Consider the following 5,746-nt stretch of genomic DNA (forward strand, 5'->3'; position numbering starts at 1 on the left):
TGGTTCTTGATTAACTAATGGCTATTAACCACTTCTAATACAGTTTTCTTGGTATGTGTAACATTACAATTTCCTGAAGCCTTTGCATTTAATTATAGACATTTTACTGTTCTCTTAACGTCATACACTTATTAATAAGACACGTTAAACATTGGTCAATGTAAAATCTTGTTTATTTAATACATCAATGATCAATATATACAAAACTTAACACCCTCCCTCATTGTCCATAAATTTCCTTTTTCAACCTCCCACCTCCATTTTTCTGACTTATAAAAAGCAAAATCCTGGAACTCTTTCCAGGACATCTCCTTCTCCATGCCCCGGTCTTTGTAAATAGAAAATACTTTAGCAGGGCAGTAAATGTACTTCCCTGCTACTCCAGGGGATCCAGTGTGAATATGAGGACTGTTTGAGCTCTTCTGTGGGGGTCCTTTTCCTAGTGTCCTCCACACTTTTCTTTGTGGCATCCAGTTCCTATTGAAACAACTCTGTGCAAAGTCTTTAAAGGGCATTTTGGGGTTTGTCAGACCTTCAGCACCATAGGCTTTAAAAACCTTAGTGGAGCAGTAGAAATACCTGACACTGCTGGTAAAAGAAGGGGACGGAGGAACCATCCTTCTCACACCTCAACTTTGGCTGGCCACGGGAAAGACAAGTTTTTGAAATGCTGCTCTGGGTTTGGAATGGCTGTCTTGGTTGAAACGCCACTTCAACATCAAGGAGGACTGTGAAAGTGCCTAAGGAGTGGCAGACCAGGGTGGTGCTTCCTCTCTACAGAAAGGGGCACCAGAGGGTGTGTGCCTTCTTCTGGAAAGGAGGGTTAAGCCAATCTTGAACCTCAGGTCTAAGAGGAACAATCCCAGCAAGGAGTCTACCAAGTTGCCTCTTATGATTTTAGTTACTTCACCAACCCAATCACAAAGATGTCAGTTCAGCAAAAATTGTAAAGTCAAATCATCACATTGGTTGGCTTCCAGCTATGTAACAATTGGCAGCGGTGGGATTTAAACCCACGCCTCCAGACTGGAGACTAGAGCCTTAATCCAGAGCCTTAGACCACTCGGCCACACTACTTGCAAGGATTACTTCTGACAAACACAGGGGCCTTGTGGTCTTGTGTGTATTTTTTTAGTTTTACACATATGAAGCCTTTTTATGTGTGCGACATGTTAGTTATGGTTCTTATAGTTGATAATGGTTCTGTAACATCATTTTATGTAACGTTTCTGCCTGTTATGTTCAATTTATCAGCAATAAAGACAGATTTTTGTAAACAAAATGTTTTTGTGAACATCAATGACATTCAAAACGGTGATAACTGAAACAGATATACAACACAGCATGTATACAGGGTGTATATGTATGTATATGTACACATGATGCATGTGTATACACATTTGTATTGCAGACAGACCTAAGTACTACACAGATAAGAACATCTGCCTCTGCACTACCAAAGTGAACCTAAAATAACTATAAAATATATAACACACACTGTTGTCCAAACCCCCACAATCAACAGACAGAGACAGCATCTTGGAAGTTTGTGATCAATACTGTATGGTGATGTCACCAAGTGGTGTCCCATTTCATAGGGGTATGTTTTCACCCCTTACCCCTACCCCTTGGTTTCAAGGGCCAACGGGTAGGGGTAAGGGCCAAGGGGTAGGGGTAGCAAGAAGGCCGGCAACCCATCAGGACCTTTAGATTTCTTATTGCCAACTTTGCTAAATATTAACTGTACCTGCAAAGTGTCAATTTTCATATGACCTGAAGTGGCATTAAAGGAGTCTAAAAGCTCCACCTTCCCTAGAGAACAGTCGTTCTGTGCATCATATCTTAAAAAGAAGACATTTAATTCATCAGCTCTGACGCTGTCATTCAAAGTGACAATTTGAGTTTTTTTAGGGTTCATATTAGTTATGTGTTTCATTGAATTCCACAATTTTTCCTTGTCCAAGGAGCAAAAGTTCTCTTCAATGGCTTGCAAATATAGGGAGGGGCGCTGGGACTAGCCTATCACAGGATAGTGTAGGCGAGGGGTGCTGTGACTAGCACTGTGACTAGCATATCACAGAACGCAGAACCAGTCAATGGAGACTTTTATTCAATCCGAGTACAGATAATGACTCGCATTACTTGTATAATACTTGTACTCGGCAAAAGTGCCGAGTACTCCGGCTCATCCCTAATATGTATATATCTAAGCTATTTATTTTACATAATTTTTATTTCCATGTGTTGCAGCTGTATGTATGTAAAACATACAACTTCAACCTAAGAGGAATGTAGCACATTATGGATGCAGTTATAAATAGTCTATGTGACTATTCTGTTGGTTAAAATCAACAAATAATCGTGATAATTATTCGTGATCTCAAAATTGATCAAAATAATCGTGATTATCATCTTGGCCATAATCGTGCAGCCCTAATTTATAATACAGGATACTTGATTAAATTAACATATCCACACATATCTATCTAAATAGATATGGTTTGTTTTTTCTTGAAGCTGCACTTTCATATGTCTCTTCGTAGTTTTGCTTTTTTAAAGCTAATGTACTTGTTCAGACTATTTCGGCTTCTCTCCAGTGTGAAGACGCTGGTGAGATTTAAGGGTACAACACTGAGAAAACGTTTTCCCACATTGATCACACCGGTACGGTTTCTCTCCGGTGTGAACACGTCGGTGCATTACTAGGTTGTCCCTCCTAGAAAAGGTTTTCCCACATAGATCACAGATGTACGGCTTCTCTCTGGTGTGAATGCGCTGGTGACATTTAAAGCCACTATTATTAGTAAAGGTTTTGCCACATTGATCACAACGGTATGGTTTCTCTCCGGTGTGAACACGTTGGTGGATTACTAGGCTATCCCTCCTTGAAAAGGTTTTACCACATAGACCACAGCTGTACGGCTTCTCTCCAGTATGACTGCGATGATGTATTATTAGGGTTGTCTTCATTGTGAAAGCTGCCCCACATATATCACAGCTGTGTAGATTCTCTCCAGTGTGAACTCTTTGATGAATTTTTAGAGTTTTAGATGTTGTGAAGGATTTGTCACAGTGTTGACAGTGGTGACATTTAGGTCCCGAGGCTCTTCTCTGTTTCTATAGCAACAGACAAACAGAGAGAGAGAGAGAGAGAGAGAGAGAGAGAGAGAGAGAGAGAGAGAGAGAGAGAGAGAGAGAGAGAGAGAGAGAGAGAGAGAGTTATTGAACAACCTTCTTAAACCCTGGACTTGCTCTTACTCTTCATACAACAATTCATGACAAAATGAAGGGAAATATGTGCTGGTTGCAGACATGTTAATTTAAAGTAAAGCACAATCTCTTCAGTTTAACCTTAAGTTAGAAATGTTACTGGTGGGTGTGTGGGGGGGGCGGTGCGTTATGGCTAGGTTTAGTAATAATGGTTACAGTTATAAACTAGTCGAACCAAGGTGAAAACAATGGTTCAACAACATTATCAGATTATTTAGAAAAAAATGTATTTACATATTGAACAAGTTAGACTAAAAGAAGAAATAAGTACAGATGAAAAACCTGCGACACTATGTAACATCTGACAATTTCAGGTTAGTTATTAGTGCTGCATGGTATCAGGAAAATATGAGATATGCCTTAACATTGTTTAATATCAAGATAATTATATAACTTGTAATAAATACACATATTAAATTGTAGCCTACTCAGTTCTGCTGCTTTCAGTCGTTTGCTAAAAAATCTGTTGCACCCATTAACCCTGGGGGCCCTGGGGCCATTTTTACAGTTTATTTTCCGTCTAGATTTATTTTATAAAAAAGCTTGTAAAACATCAACCCTGTGGTCTACAGTCAAGATATGAACATCATTTCTTTTAGGACAAACTGGGTTATTGGAATATGGGGGTTGCAGTGAGGTCACTTGCATTTAAAAAATGGTTGTAGGGCCTTAAAGATAAATAAATAAATAAAACGGAACATGAATCTTCCAGAAATGTATTGATATCACAGACAGATAATTAATTAATAAGCCATTTTCCTTTCTAAAACACTTCACATATGTCTTGGGAGTCACACTGTGAAGAAATAATCATTATAACTTATACAGTTGACAAAATACATGCATTTTTTCAAAAAAAGTCAAGACGCTTTTGCTCTCATGACATTTACTTATGCCAATAATAACATAATAATTTCATATTTAATCATATTACACCCACAGCAATGCTATACAAGCAAATGTGTGTCAAATTATGTATCATTTGGCCTTCCGTAGAGCCTATAGGCCTTTTTGTCCCCTCTGGCCTTCCATACAAGAGGGGTGACTTTATCTCCCATATATGGGCATGTTATTTCTGGAAAACACGGACATGAGAGAGAGAGGCAAACAGAGAGAGAGAGAGAGAGAGCGGATAGAAGCAGTAGCAATCCAGCGGCATAAAATGAGCCAAAACGCGATGAATTATGGACATAAAGTTGATCAATCTTGGATATAACAGTGTGGATTTAAAGCCCAAAGAGGCTGAAGTTCCAGGCTGGATAGAAAATCCCCTGTAGAGTCTAGAAAGACACGGAAAAGACCGCCGTAAAGATGAAATCGTCAGGATTTTAACGAAACCGAAAGTAAGTGAAAAGCTTGTATGGTTCAAAAGTTATTAAACTATGAATCAGAGGTGTTTTTTTACTCGTGGGCAAGTGTCTCGGACTCAGAGGGTTAAGTTCTCATCTGAGCAGATTTCTGTCATTCAAACTCTGAGATGTAGTTAAAAACAATTTGTATTAATTAGTAAGGGCCGGCTCAGAAAAGTCCTGAACCATCCCTTAGTTATGCTGCTACAGGGATAGACTGCTGGGGGACTTCCCATGATGCACCGTGCACCTCTCTCCTCCGCTCCATCTGTATGCAACCTCATCCCATTAATACATGTTACTAACTCAACTTCTTCTCTTTCCCGTAGTCGTATTGGGTTTCTGTAAATAACATTCCAGAATCCGGTCTAGACCTAATCTTTATGGAAAGACCTGGGAGATAACTGTTGTAAATAAAATTGAATTGATTAAACATCTGACTTACTATGAACATTACTTACCAAAATTAAATGTTATAGCCACCAGCGTAGAACAAGGAACAACACTAAGAATTATATCCATTTCTCTGTAATAATGAACATGTGACAGTGTTTCCTTCAGGGGGTTTTAGCATTGGGGGGTCTGTCCCGACAGCAAAGAGTCAAGTTGTGAGATGGATAACAGTTAGCTAGCTAGCCTCTTTCTGTTTATGTAACGTTAGCTTTAGATGTAAATTTCTAAGCTGGAATTTAGTATCTGCGTTTCAAAGTCGTCTCCCGTGGTGACGGTTTTGGTGGAGCTGTTTGTTTCGTCCATCAACACAACAGCATGATGCGTTAAACTGGACGGCACAATAACCTCTCAATCATTGGTGTACTACTGAAGACTTGTTGTTAAATTGTAATGTGAGCGGCAGCCAACGTGCTTCAGCCACATTTTTGATAGCGTGGCAGAAGAACTGTTACCATGACGATGCACCACAATACAACCAACAGAGGAAACACTGTAACATGTTGCCCAGTAACACAAACTGAGAATAAGCCTCATCTATTACAACACACATATCCATAACGGAGCAAACAATGTAATACACCTTTAACAGAGAAGGTGGTCTGTTTACTGGTGATTACACGTTGCTAGGAGACAACCTGAACATCAACAACCTGAATATGGAGCTGCACAAGTCA

Source organism: Etheostoma cragini, unplaced genomic scaffold, assembly GCF_013103735.1.
Source record: "Etheostoma cragini isolate CJK2018 unplaced genomic scaffold, CSU_Ecrag_1.0 ScbMSFa_2948, whole genome shotgun sequence".
Taxonomy (NCBI): Eukaryota; Metazoa; Chordata; class Actinopteri; order Perciformes; family Percidae; genus Etheostoma; species Etheostoma cragini.